The 16,656-nt window shown below is 40.3% G+C and overlaps 1 long non-coding RNA gene across 1 annotated transcript in view; it reads left to right on the plus strand.

The window, feature by feature from the left end:
- Positions 1–249: 249 nt before the first annotated feature.
- The window catches only part of LOC103278649 (uncharacterized), a 145,527-nt gene continuing 129,120 nt past the window's right edge, over positions 250–16,656 (plus strand). The window contains exon 1 of the long non-coding RNA XR_010005315.1: positions 250–828. This is a non-coding gene — a long non-coding RNA (uncharacterized LOC103278649). The remainder of the gene's footprint in view (positions 829–16,656) is intronic.

Here is a 16,656-nt window from a genome sequence, read left to right on the forward strand (position 1 = left end):
TGAGATAATTTGACAGATTTGCCTTGAAGTTTTGGCATTAATTATTTTTTCTTTAGCTATTTAACATTAGCAAATATACAGTAGCTATTTCAAATGCAGTTTTCCCCCTGGTCATAAGGGGCCTCTGGGGGTCAGGATAAAGTGAATATTTTTCAATTGACTTAAAAAAAATCTACCTGCTTTTTATTATTTTCGCAGAGCCTGAAAGACTTCTGCGCAGCCATTTCACAATGTGCAGGAGGGCTTTTCAGCCTTCCAGAGAAGTTCCACAATGTCTTCTCATTGCCCTAATTAATGTATGATATCATGGAATCCCATGGAATCATAGTAATAGTAGTAATTGTGAAAGACAGAGGTCTGTTCCTCGGTTGATAGAAACATTACATTCTGACATTTTCACCTCCTCTTTTCAGTGAACTCCAGCATGACTACTGGAAGCAGAATCCCTGTTGCAATTCCTCCTTGTTCCAGAGATCATTGGTGGAAGGGATGGAAACATGAGTATACAGCACCCCAGTCATTCGAACAGACCTTGTTATTCACAGTGACTACTGACTGGTAAAACAGAATTCAAGGACATTTATGATTATGACAGTAGTGTCGCAACCAGGGACAGTGAATAAAAACAAATTAGAGATATATGACAACACGTTATGCATCTATAACTGCAGCTGTTTGCATCATTTCCTTGCCATGAAGTTATATCACATGTGAATATATCACTTTTTTTTCCACCAAACGGAGACATTTTCCTTGAGGAAACAGTTTGGGGGAAAAAGCAGCAAGTGGTGGAGGGCAGCCAGGAGACTTAAGCTCCACCCAGGACTGGTAAGTGATTGATGTCAAGTTGGGTAGTATGTCTGCCCTAGAGTTTAGTCCTTAACTTTGAATGAACTGTCCAATATGCCACACTTTATCTCCAAATAAAGGCTAAGACTCACCTCAATGACATTGTAGCTTTCATTTCCCCTATCCCACTTTTATTCAAAATATTACAATTAGCACTTGGAAATTCAACATTTCAACTGAAGGAAAGAAGCCAATAAAAGCAGATCATGAAGATGGCAGTTTTTCTGGGAACATTACAGGAATTTAATATTCCAAGGATAACCCTCTCCAAACAAAAATGGCTCTAACTCCAGGAAAATATATTGAAATAATTTGTTATAATAGAACTTTTAAAACTGCCAATAATCTTTTAGCAGGCTAGGAAGAAAAAGAGGCCAGCATTTCAGTGGCTTGCCAGGTTATCCTACATTCAATAAAACCTCCTTTGACTAGAACTCTGTCACCAATTATTTCACTGCCTAAATTTCTCCAAGATAAGATCATGGTGAAATAAAGCCAAAGGGGATTTGACTTATGAGCTCTCTTTCAGCTTTATCCCAGCAGTGAACTTCTTACATGTGATATGCGTGAAGGGCCTTTGACATAATTCCCCATGACATTCACAGCTGAATCGACCTTTCTGCAAGGACTGTTCAGTGTTTCCGTCATTCAGTGTGATCAGGGAAAGGTGAGAAAAAAGAGGAAATGAAGAACTCATCCAAGATAGAAATAACAATGGAATGGAACCATTTATAACAGATTTGGGACTGATTTGATCCAATATTAAAGAGGAACCTCTTTGAATGCTCAGCTGCATTCTGATATTACCTAAGCGTAATACTACTATTTCCCCCGCATTCATTGACTGCAAAGAGTTCACATATAGATAGAAAAAACGAATCCATGGATTCTCAAATTATCTTTTTAGATATGGCAGTTGGTGGCTTCCATGACAGTGGAGTTCTGAATGTGTTCCAAGTTTTGGTCTAAATTTTAAAGCAAGCCACCAGTGTGTTGAATGCCATCCCTAAAATAGGTTCAGAATTTTGAATTGTTTCTTTCAAATTTGCACTAAAACTCAGGCATATTCACACTGCTGAAATGAAAGCCATTGGTTACCACTGGCCTTCATGCCCATAGCCCATTGTCTTTGATGTTTTAGAACAGAGCATTACAAAAAAATTGAACAAATAGCACACAATACCTAAATCAGTATATGTGTTAAATAGAGACACCATCCTGTACCAACTAATTCATCAGAAAGCTTACAATTGAGCAGATTTATTTATATTATGGTGTTAGATTTGGTAGACTCCATGGTACCAGCATTAAGGGATGGTGTTGCATCACTTAAATCTGTGAGGAAAGTGTATTTCATGTGCTTCATGAAGCATCCTCCAATTTGTCTAGGCTTCCTCCTAAGCTCCCCAATACTTCCCTGTTTGGTGGGAGGAAACCAGAGTGGGTTATGGCTGAATGAATGAAGAGTGTGACTATTAAGTGAGGAACACACACACACACACAATTTTTTATGGCTAAAAATTGTATGTTGCAGCCTGCTATTGGGAAATCGGTCTCTATGTCCATGGCAGTTGCTCACTCTTGTATTAAAATGGCCCCAATATTTTTTCTAATAAGATTTTACATGTAGCACTTCACTGAGGAAAACTGTTATGTGCAAAATCAAAGAGGGGTCAAGATGGCAAAAGTTAGAAATGAAGAGCTTGGTTTTGGGAAAGTTTTCTATTCTCCCACCTTCTGAGTTAACTTAGTGCAAACTACCTTTGCACTTTGAACTAAGTTTTTACCAGTTGAAGAGATTAATATTTTTTATTTTCAATTTACATATTCCTAAAAGACAGTAAAACAAATCTATATACAGTATAGTCTCACTTATCCAACATAAACGGACCAGCAGAACATTGGATAAGCGAATATGTTGGATAATGAGGGATTAAGAAAAAGCCTATTAAACATCAAATTACATTATGATTTTACAAATTAAGCACCAAAACATCATGTTTTACAACAAATTTGTCAGAAAAAGCAGTTCAATACACAGCAATGTTCTGTGGTAATTACTGTATTTACGAATTTAGCACCAAAACATCACGATATATTGAAAAGATTGACTACAAAAACATTGACTACTAAAAGGCAGATTGTGTTGGATAATCCAGAATGTTGGATAAGCGAATGTTGGATAAGTGAGACTCTACTGTACATGTATATATGCATGAACCAATGTTTTTACCAACTGAAAAAAGTCGAAGGGTAGAGGGGACAATGAGAAAGAAGCTGGGACATTTCCACAGTATCTGGAAAAGTGGGATGACGGAGTATTAATCTAGACTACCCCAAATTAGGATGATTGAAAGGTATGTGAATGTCATATGGCATATAAGTTTTCCAGCCAATCTCTCTTTGTAGGGGAATGATGAAATCTTTGATTGACTATTAGTAGGGAATAACATTGAATCTAAAGTCTTGACTGTAATTCTGGTAAACAGGTAGCTGTCCTTAATTCTTTATTTCTCAGTAAATTTTCTTGCCTCCAAAGGTCATGTCAGATATCTGGGTATGCATATTTACACTTCATATATTTCAAGTATGAAACATAAATGTGTACTGTATTGGAACAATCATCAGAAAGCTGACTGGATGCAGCCGAAACTCCATTTTCTCTCTGTAAATGTGTAAAATAGCCCCAAGTATTTTCTTTGCCTTATGCTGACTGAATTGGCTATGAAGGAACTGATATTTTTAAATAAATTAGTTGAGTGTGTTTTTTTGCAAGGGTATAGGCTGTTTCCTTGAATGCTTCAAAGAAAATGAATCCTTTTCAAATCCTATTTAGTCTTTCCTTTCCTACTCTTTACTTTTTGTAATTTCTTTTTTAAAGTATTTCCCTCAATATGAAAGTTCACAGTGAAAATGCCTCTGCTGTTTCATATCTGAGGGGATATGTTTCTAGACTTACTGTGTGAATGTGAAACCATAGATAATAGCAAACCCTATTAAAATGGATAATTTCTGGGGGAAGCATACCATAGAATAACACTGGAGGGCCTAGAAAAGGCTTAGGTAGAATGTACTTCTGTTGGTAAGTGTAATTCTGGGTGTTGGTCCAGCAGATACTGGGGTCTATCTGAATTTTGTTTGCATTGCCACACATATGGAACCAGGGGTGTTTGATTATCTGTGGTTTTAGTTCTATATACAGTAGAGTCTCACTTATCCAACACTCGCTTATCCAACGTTCTGGATTATCCAACACATTTTTGTAGTCAATGTCTTCAATACATCATGATATTTTGGTGCTGAATTCGTAAATACAGTAATTACTACATAGCATTACTACATATTGAACTACCTTTTCTGTCAAATTTGTTGTATAACATGATGTTTTGGTGCTTAATTTGTAAAATCATTACCTAATTTGATGTTTAAGAGGCTTTTTCTTAATGCCTCCTTATTATCCAACATATTCACTTATCCAACATTCTGCCGGCCCGTTTATGTTGGATAAGTGAGACTCTACTGTACTTAGGTCCATAGCACAAACATGTGTTTTACTTTGCAGAGAACACTCCTTTGTTTGAAAGACTAGAGCAATCTTGTATTGGATTTATAGATGAAGAATCATAAGAAAGGAGAATAGGCACTTGAATAGCAGGCTGAGGAGGAACATAACTCAGTGTGACTGCTACTCAAGATCAGCTGCACTTATGACTCATGGATTCATGTTACAGACAAGATAGGTCTATATAGTCCGCGTATAAGATCCTGTGTGGTGTAGTAATTTAGGCATTGGATTGGAGATTTGAATCCCCACTTGGCCATGAAAACCACTGGGTGACCTCAGACAAGCCACACACTCTACGTCTCAGAAAAACTTGTGATTGGTTCTTCTTAGGCTTACAGTAAGTCATAAATGACTAATTACATTATCACACCAGGACTTTAAGGTGGGCAGCCTCACATTTCTGCTGTCTGCAGAATTCTGGGTAATGTAGTTTGGGACGGCAATGACCTCTGAAGCTGAGAATTCAAAAAGCCCTGCCCTAGACTACATTTCCCAGAATTCTGCAGGAGTGTCACACCTCAGGTTAGCTTCACCTTGCTAAAGACACCAGGCTGCACACAGAATGTAGTCTTTTGTAGTTTATTAGGAAATGGGGAAAAAGCAGTTCATAAAAGGCAAAAGTATAGTTCCAAAAGATATGTTGTCGAAGGCTTTCATGGCCGGGATCACAGGGTTGTTGTATGTCTTTCGGGCTGTGTGGCCATGTTCCAGAAGCATTCTCTCCTGACGTTTCGCCCACATCTATGGCAGGCATCCTCAGAGGTTGTGAGGTATGGAGAAAACTAAGCAAAGAGGTTAATATATATCTGTGGAAAGTCTAGGGTGAGAGAGGTCAGTGTGAATGTTGTGTGATTAACTACACAACATTAAGTGATTAACTACACAACATTCACACTGACCTCTCTCACCCTAGACTTTCCACAGATATATATTAACCTCTTTGCTTAGTTTTCTCCATACCTCACAACCTCTGAGGATGCCTGCCATAGATGTGGGCGAAACGTCAGGAGAGAATGCTTCTGGAACATGGCCACACAGCCCGAAAGACATACAACAACCCAGTTCCAAAAGATAGTTGCAAAACAAGGCTGTAAGAAACAAATCCATGGGAACAATAGACATAAAGTAGAGTCCTTTCAATAGACACCAAAGTCCCAGAAACGAGGTTACATCCTGTTGTGGTAATCTCTGAGCGGTTAGACTCAATTTAACCCTCTCTGAGGGAGATTCCACCAAAATCAGCAGAGTAGCAAAAGCAGTGCTTTCAAATGCAACAGTTACTTACACTGGTGAGCAAGAGAATCCTTTAGGATTGCAATGGACTGCAGAGTCTCAATAAAAGTTCAAAAAGTATTTATTTAGATAAAAAGAACTCCATTGTAGATAGAAAGGCTTGGGAGCTGTCTAGATTACTATAGACTGGTTTCTTAGGAAAAATAAGAAAGGAAAAATAACAAACATCTACATAGTTACCTCTTGCCAGGAGAGATAGCAGGATGCTGCTTGTTAGCTTGAAGAACAAAGGGAGAAGAGAGAACCAAAATGGTTCCAACCGCATGGTCCAGTTTATTGGGGCCATAAAAGACATTCTGACCAATGGGAAGTTAGTGTCCCTAAAGATTCACATTTTTACTAACTTCAAAGTAAGGGATGTCACGTAAACAGGATAGAGTGAAACACAGTAAAGCCTATCTAGGCATGCTTTGGAAACAGGGAAAGGATTCCCTCAATCTAACTCTATCATCTATCTAACTACATTTGGACTTGAGTAGTCCAGGATGATTTCCCAATACATTCAAGCCATAAGATAATACAGGAAAGCAGTCTTGGTTCTTGATCCAAGCGAGGAAATTGCTTTGATGAAAATTTCCCTCTCAGTCGACTACTTTAATAGCATAACATGAAGGCATTTCTTTGCCCTTTGACCTCCCTCTTATTTGCTATTTGAAGACTTCTGTGCAACCCCCGAAATTCCAGACGACTAGCTCGATCATCAAAGCCACAGGCTTTGTTAGTGTTATCAGGCTGAGGTTGGGAGCTGCTCTCCCTTCCTGCTTCTTGCACCTGAGAACCATCCTCATTAATAACATTTCTTCCCATGGGAAAGCCTCCCTGCTCTTCATTTTCCACAGCAGGAACACCCTGCACCTGAATCCCATAATTCCCATCAGAATCGTCTTGAAACTCATCCTGAACCTGAATCCCATCATCTTGAAACTGCATCCCAGAATTGTCATCAGAATCACACAGAGGCTGAGCCACAACAAGGAGGCAGAAATGTGGGGCTGCCCGCTTTCAAGCCCTGGTGTGAAAGCATGGTTAAAGACATATAACAATGATTTAGAGACATACAACAACAATGGCAAGGAATAATCATATGTGAGCAGGATATGTGGCTGGCAAACTCCTTTGCTTTCTAGCAGTAATCCTGAACAATTGACACCTGTCCTTAATTCAACATATTTCTAGGCTTAATCTGTAGTGGCTCATCCAAGTCCTCCAATTGATTCTGAATGGCGAGATCAATCAGTGATTGGAGGTAATATCATAGTTTCCCTGGCACAGCAGTCATTTTTCCAATAGGGTAGAGAAGCTCTGCATCTCTCTCTCTCTCTCTCTCTCTCTCTCTCTCTCTCTCTCTCTCTCTCTCTCTCTCTCTCTCATCTATCTAGACTGCATAGTATCATCTTTTGAGAGAATTAAACTTTCCAAATTTCAGACAAATAACCAAAAACTGTTTTGTGCAGAGACTTTTGTGCTTGAGGCTTTTGAAAAGTCCAATATATTTCAATTTGCTTTCCAGAATTTGATCAAGACAGTAAATGTTTATAGAAGTACATCTGGAGTAGATGCCAGAATTCAGTAAATAGGAATATATGGGGTTGTGCAAAAAGCATTTAAAGTGGATCCTGTATGCACTGAAAATATTTGTTTTCATGCACAAGTGTTTCTGATCTACTTAGTTCCTTGGATGGCTTAGGTTCAGACTGTGTGCTAGACTGTATTTCCTTATAAGAGTCTGTCTGGGCCTGAGATTCTCAGAAGAGGCCCTTCTTTCATTCCTAATATATTCCCAGGTATGACTAGTAAGACAACAAATGTAGCCATCTAGATCACTGCCCCCACACTCTGGAACTGCTTTCCTAGGAAGGTAAAATGGTTGCTTCTTTCTTGGACTTCCATTGGCAGATTAAAGGATTTTTTAAAAAAAAATAATCTGAAATTTGTTTAGAACTGAAATATTTTAAGGGAAGCTTTTTAAAGAGAATGCTGTGTTGTCTGAGCTGTATTTTTTTTAAAAAAAACTTTTTCTAATTTTCGGTATGGGTTTTGAGTTGTTTTATTACTAGTAATGGATTAAGGACCTCATCACATTTACCTTTCCCTTGTCCTGTGATGCTTCCAGGACGCTGGGAGGACGGAATCTGCCAAAGCCCATCACACGAGGCAGGGCTACTTTTGGCAGGGCTCCATCCTGGCAGCATCCTAGGGCAGAGCCCTGAGAACATGGGAGGCTTCCTGTGTTCCCATTGGTTAGAATGGGGCGAGCATGGGGGGAAGCTGAGCAGTGACACTTTCCCCTCTGTGATGGGGAAAGCAGCCATGCAGGTCATAGAAGCATAGAATCATAGAGTTGGAAGAGACCTCACAGGCCATCCAATCCAGCGTCTGCCAAGAAGCAGGAAGATGACATTCAAAGCACCCCCAACAGATGGCCATCCAGCCTCTACTTAAAAGCCTCCAAAGAAGGAGCCTCAACCACACTCCGGGGCAGAGAGTTCCAGTGCCAAACAGCTCTCGCAGTGAAGAAGTTCTTCCTAATGTTCTTGTGGAATCTCCTTTCCTCCAGTTTGAAGCCATTGTTCCGTATCCTAGTCTCCAGGGCAGCAAAAAACAAGCTTGCTCCCTCCTCCCTATGACTTTCCCTCACATATTTATACATAGCTATCATGTCTTCTCTCAGCCTTCTCTTCTGCAGGCTAAACATGCCCAGCTCTTTAAGCTGCTCCTCATATGGCATGTTCTCCAGACCCTTGATCATTTTAGTCACCCTCCTCTGGGAACTTTCCAGCTTGTCAACATCTCCCTTCAGTTGCGGTGCCCAGAATTGGACACATGGATTGGACACAGAATTGGCACCGGTTTCCCCCACTGACCGCCAGATTTGCCTCACTGCCTGGCAAATCCCCTCACTGTCACCCACTTTTTGGGAGTGATGAAGTCTTAATTCTAGTTTAACATTGATAATTATGCTGTACTCCTTTTAATTTGTTAAGACATCTTAAATCTCAAATATTTGATTATCGTTCACACACCAGAGAAAATTTCACATTTAACATCTGCTTCATTTTCTGCAAAGAAAGATCCAGTTCAGTGACTTTCTATGGAAGTGTAGACTCAGATAATCCAATTCAAAGCGAATAATGTGGATTATCTGCTTTTGATACACTGCCAGATAATCTGGGATAAAAAGATAATCTGGGATCAGATCCTGGGATATAGGGAAGTATAGATCCAGCCTCAAACTGTGATTCTCCAAATGTTTCGGACTTCAGCTCCCAGGAGCCTCAGCTACTACTGTGGAGCAGCAGAGATTGAGAATCACCAATCTGAACAAAGTTTAAGAAGAAATTTTTGTCCTGCATCCCAGACATCTGAGCAAGTAACAAAATGTGGAGCAATGATATGTGGCAGGCATTTCCATGTGGGAGAAAGTCTTACTTCATATATGGTGCCTGTATAGGGCATGCAATTTACCTGAATACAATGATATATACATTTTGTTTTGAAAAGAGTTTCTGCCATGAAAGATCTATCTCTCACATTTACACATGTTAGGGATGGGTGATTTTTTTTCAGGTTTTTAAAAATCTGAATTTCTCACAGTTGGCCAAATTCAATGTAGAAGAGCAATTCCCTACCTTGTTTTTCTTTTTGCACACCTGTTTTTCTCACAACTGTCATGCCCAAATTATTTTTATAAGGACTTGGGGATCTGCTATGATGTATGTTGATATATAAGAGCATCATCATTCAAGGCACTGAAGATAGCAGCTAATAAAAACGTTAACAAGGATTCCCTGTTGCAGGTCTTTTTTGCACTATGGGTCCATCTGCTCAAACAAATGCCACTTTTAAAAATATAAAAAGGAGGAAGGGAGGGGAATGTGCCACCTTTAAGATTAACTACTTATATTAGTATGAGCTACTAGACCCACATCTTCAGGTGCAGTACAGAATGATATTAAAGTGTAACATTATCAGGCATATTTACACTATGTAGATGTGGAATGTAATAGGATCTAAATAAGACACAAATCATGCCCCTTTCCCTGAATTTTCCAATAGTCATTTAGTGATTTGTGAAAACAATAAATCTGTTCAACAAAATCAATTTCCCAGGTTGAGAACTCTTCTTGAAAGATTATTTTTGTTATATATGCAGTAGCAAGGGCTCTTGTATTAATACATGTAGTGTACAATGAAGCCACTGTCTTTGTTCATACCTTTGTTGTTTATTCGTTCAGTCGCTTCCGACTCTTTGTGACCTCATGGATCAGCCCATGCCAGAGCTCCCTGTCAGCCGCCACCACCCCCAGCTCCTTCAAGGTCAAGCCAGTTACTTCAAGGATACCATCCATCCATCTTGCCCTTGGTTGGCCCCTTTTCCTTCTTCCATTTTCCCCAGCATCATTGTCTACTTCAAACTTTTCTGTCTTCTCTTGATATGGACAAAGTACTTCATCTTTGCCTCTAATATCCTTCCTTCCAGTGAGCAGCCGGGCATTATTTCCTGGAGCATGGATAGGTTGGATCTTCTTGCGGTCCAAGGCACTCTCAGAATCTTCCTCCAACACCACAGTTCAAAAGCGTCTTATCTTTCTTCGCTCAGCCTTCCTTATGGTCCAGCTCTCGTATCCGTAGATTACTACGGGGAATACCATTGCTTTAACTATGTGGATCTTTGTTGCCAATGTGATGTCTCTACTCTTCACTATTTTATTGAGGCTGGTCATTGCTCTCCTCCCAAGAAGTAAATGTATTTTGATTTTCTGCATTTGCAGTAATTTTTGTGCTTAGAAATACAAAGTCTGTCACTGCCTCCATGTTTTCTCCCTCTATTTGCCAGTTATCAAACAGTCTGGTTGCCATAATCTTTTTTTCTTGATGAACTGCAACCCAGCTTTTGCACTTCCTTCTTTCACTGTATACCTTTGCTAAGAGATTGGAATTCATGGATATAATTCAATTCTGTGGTTCTCCCCCCCCCCCCCCCCCGCCAGTCTTCCATTGCAATCTCTTTGTTCAAAGAGCACAACTTGTAAATCCCTTGCTGTCAGCCTAGGGAAGTTTCAGTGTTCTGCAACTAATTTTTGAGTACCTCCATTTCTAATGTCAGTATGTGTCTATTAATCTTCTTGTGTAGAGACTGCTCTGTTTGTTCAATGTAGAGTTTAGAGGGCATTCCTGGCAAAGAATGGCATATATCACATTGGAGGAAAAGCAAGTAAATGTATCATTGATGTTGTGAGCGATATTATTAGCCTTTGTAATGTTGCTCCAAGAGTAGATGCATGAACAGAGTTGGCATCTGGGTTTGTGGTAGGTTTCTTGTCCCTATATTACCATTCTTGTTATGTATTCTATTTTACATAGTGAGTGATAGTTTAAAATTTAGAGGCTGTCAACAAAGCAAGATAAATATTTCAGAATAATCTACTGTAAGACACACCAAAAACACAAAAGGATGGAACACCTCGTTGCCACCTACAGTCCTCAACTGAGATTACTCAAATGATCAATGAACTAAACCATTTCTGAATGATAACACAGCCCTCCCACAAAGTCTGGGAAGCAGCTTTCCATTGGCAAGGCTTCCTCAGAACTGTTTGTGATCAGGTTCCACATGCTAAATTTGATCTTATGGTTAAGATTAACAAATTCAAGTTGTGGCCAAATATATGCTCACAGACTATGCACTTTCTGTTTCCTATTGTGACTTTGATTCTATAATCCTACATCAGTAGGCAAAGTGTAACCTTGATGTTACATAACTCCTGAGTAGGTTTTGTAGTTCTTTTTCTCTTTGTCTCTTGCCCATGGGGCATGGTCTCTCCTGAAAGCTTCCAGAGCAGGCCAAAACACCTGGGGACATACAGGTTGAGAACCACTGATTTAAAGCAAAGCCTACTGAGAGTTATCTCATTGAAATCAATGAGGTTTACTTTTGTGCAGAAATGCATATATTTATCCTGAGTTTACAATTACCATTCAACCCCCTTATTTACTGATTTAATGTCCACAGTTTCCTCCATCCATGCTCCAAAAAAATATTCCCTCCCCAGAAGTGTTTCTGGGTCTTTCTAAGTTCTTCAATGCAATTCTGTGGTATGCCTCTTGCTCAAGTATTGTAATGCACACACACACACACACACATATATGGTGTGTGTGTGTGTGTGTGTGTGTGTGTGTGTGTGTATATATATATATATATATATATACACACACACACACACACACACACACACCATATACACACACACACACACACACACACACACACACACATATATATATATATATATATATATATGGTATATGTGTGTGTGTATATGTGTGTGTGTATGTGTATGTATGTGTGTGTGTGTGTGTGTATATATATATATATATATGAATGATTCGCTATTATCTGTAGTTTCAGGTATCCACATGTCTATGTGTTGGAATATATCTCCTGTGAGTTTGGGCTCATTCTGTAGTAGTGTCCTCACTGCTGCACTTATCATTCTACTCATACTAGTAACATCCCTGTTTTAAATTTAAGATATGCCTCTCAGTAGCAGCTCGTTCCCAGTGGCTGATATTTGCTTGCATGCCTTTCTTGCCCTCTCCTTTTCTCTCATCGCATGTGTGGGATGCTCAAACATATACTACTCAGTAAGTGGCTGTCTCTGTGATTCATTGTTGCAGACTTCCTATAGAGTTTACAAGATGTCAATTCGCCCCATACAGTTTTGTATCCATTACAAGCAAAATAAGCAAGGGGCCTTGTCTAGTAGCCTCTTGCTAGGAATAGTTCCCTGTCTTCTGGATTTTTTCATCATTGCAACAACACAACAACAACAGCAACGAAAGAGGGTTACTTTTTGCATGCAAGGATGCTGTGAGGAGAAATGATAAGAAATTGTCGGGGTTAAATAAGGAAAGCACACTTAGAGCAAAGCTCCTTTAAATGAGTGGTTCAATAACTAGTTTACTGGGACCAAGGCCCATGGCTAATGAGAGAATAAAGAATTATTCTTGTCAAGTAAGGGAAAGCTGGTGCCCCAGTTTGGTGCTAAATAATTGCATTCATTACGTTTCAAACAGCCCTGCAAGTGGTCTTTTGCACTAGTAAATTCATTACCAAAGCTAATAGGCAGACTACTATAGGGGCAAATTTAAACGATTCCTTTAGGATGGATGGCAAAAACAGGTAAGGGCAGCATGAAACCCTGACAGCCAAAGCCAGTTTGCACCGTAATTGCATTTATTGTCTCATCAGCTTTAAGGGTTTTGTCATTTGCGCCTGGGAAAAGAGGAGGGAAAGCCAAAGGATATTCAGTCAATTAGATTTGTGGTTATTTTCCACAGTTCATCAAACTGTCTATGTTGAACTTGTAGCACAGGGGTGTTAGTTGCCAAAGCAGCAAACACTGCAACAAATCATATTCAAGGAAAGATCTCACCATTGTGTTAGTCCTGCCTCAACTGATGAGGCAAACTTGGCTAGGGATCCTTGGTTCACTACTATATTTTGGTTAGGGCCAGATCTACCATTGGGCAAAGGAAGGCAATCACTGAGGGAAGCAGACATGGAGTTACAGCAAACATAATATCCCTATTTTTCTTATATATTCTTTAGCCATTTCCCTTGGTTGGAGGACAGAGTAAGGGGAACAAGCTGTCATGTCTTTTCCACCACTAGACTGTTGCATAACCATAGATGTTGTCATTAATTGCTGTCAAATCAGCTTCAACTTATGGTGACCCTATCAATGAGATACTCCCAAGATGTCCTATTATAACAGTCCTGCTACGGTCCTGCAGATTCAGGGCTGTAGTTTTCTTGGCCAGTCTAGCCACCTGTAAAGTGGTTTTCCTCTTTTTTTACTGCCTTACCAAGCAACATGGTCTTCTCCAGTGATTTGTGTTATTTTATGATATGTTCAGAGTACTATAGCCTCAGTTTGGTCATTTTGTGTAGGCTTTAGTTGCTCTTAGATGAGTGATTCTCAACCTGGAGCCCCCAAATATTTTTGGCCTTCAACTCCCAGAAATTTCTGGGAATTGTAGGCCAAAAACATCTGGGGACCCCAGGTTGAGAACCACGGTCTTAGACCCATGTATTTATCATTTTGGCAGTCTGTGGTATCTGTCAAACTTTCCTACAGCTTTGAAATCTAGCTTTTACAACCATACATACAATAAATCAGAGTAGAACATAGTATCTAGTACATGAGTCTTGAACAACTTATCCAATCAGCTTCTGTAGGTGGACATCATTTTTCCAACTATCTGATGCTCCTGTAGTTTTGTTATTAATGTTCCATGTGTTTTGTGATGATTCACAAGGCTTGTGTACCTTTACAGCATTTTAAACTGCAATTCTAGACGTGTCTACTCAAAAGCAAGACCTACTGAGATCAGTGGCATTCTGGGGAAGCACTTACACATCACCATATAAAGGATGATGATTTGCACAAATGAATAGATTTATTCTTACGTATCAGTGAAAATTTAGAGATAAATAAGAAAGATTCACATTACACATCTTCCTGATGTACCTCTTTATTTTTAGATCACATCACTGTTCTTTCAAAGTACATGCCAGAAATTTAATGTGAGCTACATCTGTAAAGAAGCAAAGAGAAAAGGCAACTGCAGTACTTTAATTAATTTCCCATATTTTCCCTAGTTCTAGCAGTCATTGCATTTCTATGGGAAGTGATTTGGCACAAAAATATATACTGTAAGCTGCAAGAAGATGATTAATTCATCTCATTGCCTGCCAAATGTTCCTGTTACATAGTCAATAACCATACCTTAAATCTTAGTTTGGTTTTGCATATTGGATTCAAATTACTCATATGACAAGCTAAGGTAATTTGGTATAAAGAATCCTGTTAGGCCCATTTTCCTCCGGCTGCAATCCTCCCTAAAGTTTAGCTTGTTCTACTACATTCAGCTGAATTTTAAGCTAGACAATACAAATAAGGTTTATTATGGTATTACAATGAAATTATTGCTGGTCAATTATTTAGAACATGTTTACAGAGCTCTAACAGGTTCCACAGAAACTGTTTATTTCACAGAGAATATAAAAAACTGCTTTAAAAATGAGAAAACCCAACTATTTGACTTCACTTTATCAAACAGAAACCAGTTAAGTCAAGCATAATTGGTATCTTTTAAAATAATGCAGATCAATCAGGTTTTTCCCAACACAGAGACAGAGAAAATATGGGTGCTCCCTAAACCATGGTGTATCCAAGGCCAGTTGTGTTTGTGCTTATTTGTTTTCTTGCCAGCTAAAGTACAACAATAACCTGATTGCCTGGATTCTTTATCAGTCAGAATTCAAAGAGAACAATAAAATATTTGGGATTTGCTCATATTTTGAAGCACCATTTAGACACCTTTTTTTGTGTCAGGAGCAATTTTAGAAACTGCAAGTTGCTTCTGGTGTGAGAGAATTGGCCATCTGCACGGACGTTGTCCAGGGGATGCTCAGATGTTTGATGTTTTACCATCCTCTTGGAGGCTTCTCTCATGTTTCTGCATAGGGAACTGGAGCTGACAGATGGGAGCTATCTGATCCAACTGGTCTATTCTTGGTGGGACAGATTAGTTGGATTTAAGTTAAAATCTAAACATTTGTTGCTCTTTATAAAATTTGATAATACCTGGCAGGACCAGCCCGAGGAAATTCGAAGGGGTACGCAATTTTTTTTTGTGCCCCCTCCCCTGCGCCGCAGGAGGCGTGGCCAGGACTGGCCCCGCCCCCCGCGCCCTAACCCCGCCTCCAACGCCGGGCGGCCACGCCTCCCGCGGCGTGGGCGGCATGGGAGGCGGGGCCGCAGCCTGAAAGGACTCCTGCTGCAGTGGGCGCGCGCCGTGGGAGGCGTGGCTGGTCCTGCCTCCCGCGGGGTGCGCCCTGGCGCAGCCAAGCTGCAGCAGGATTTCTTCCAGGCCACAGCCTGAAAGGACTCCCGCTGCAGCGGGCGCGCGCCATGGGAGGCGTGGCTGGTCCCGCCTCCCGCGGGGTGCGCCCTGGCCTGGCTGCGCCATGGCGCGCCCCGTGGGAGGCGGGGCCAGAGCTGGCCACGCCTCCACGTCACATGGCCCCGCCTCCGCCAGGTGTGGCCCCGCCTCCCAGGGGTTCAATAGCGCCCCTGGGAAGGTGGCGCCCAACGCGGGGCGTGGCCAGCGTGCCATGTTGGGCCGGGCCTGATACCTGGCTGTGGCAGCAAGCAGGCCAGCCATGAGGTCCATGTTCTTCTATAGATTCATCTAGGGATGTAGTTATTGACTAATTTCATTGTCTCAGGATCTAATTAATAATTTTAGTAGTCTTCTCATTGCTACAATGCCTTCCAAGACAGTTTTCAAAGACTAATTACAGTTTGGAACTGATTCAGAAAAAAAAAAATCACATATGGGAATTTTACTCAGAAACTAGGTTTTTCTCTGTAGGAACAGCATTTTTTGACCAAAATTAATAAATATGCAGAGATAATACTGTTGTTGAGAACTTCTGTGCAAAATTTGCACCTTTTTTTGAAGGAAGTTATATTTCTTGGTGAGGATACAGATTTTTCTGCCCAGAAGCATTGTTTTCTATGCAGAAAATGCTGTTTCCTAGTGTTCTTTTTTTGCAGTTAAAATACAGATCTCTAATCGCTTTGTATTTGCTAACACTGTTTAGTTAGTCATGGCACTATTTCCACACTCTGGCCTCCCAAACCTGCTTTACTAGACATCAGCCACAATTAGGGATGTTCAACTGCCAGTCAGGTTACAGCCACTGCACCAATAAACAAAGCTGCAACGATCAGAAACAGGACTCCAATTGCAAGTCCTTGTCACAGCTTTGTTTGCTATGAGAGTGATGTGGATATATTGCTCCCTGCCCACCAATCACCAACTGAACAGACTTCCATCACTCTACCTGGTAAAGTAAATGTAGTGAGGTCAGACAA

The sequence above is a fragment of the Anolis carolinensis genome, chromosome 4 (genome assembly GCF_035594765.1).
Source record: "Anolis carolinensis isolate JA03-04 chromosome 4, rAnoCar3.1.pri, whole genome shotgun sequence".
Classification (NCBI taxonomy): domain Eukaryota; kingdom Metazoa; phylum Chordata; class Lepidosauria; order Squamata; family Dactyloidae; genus Anolis; species Anolis carolinensis.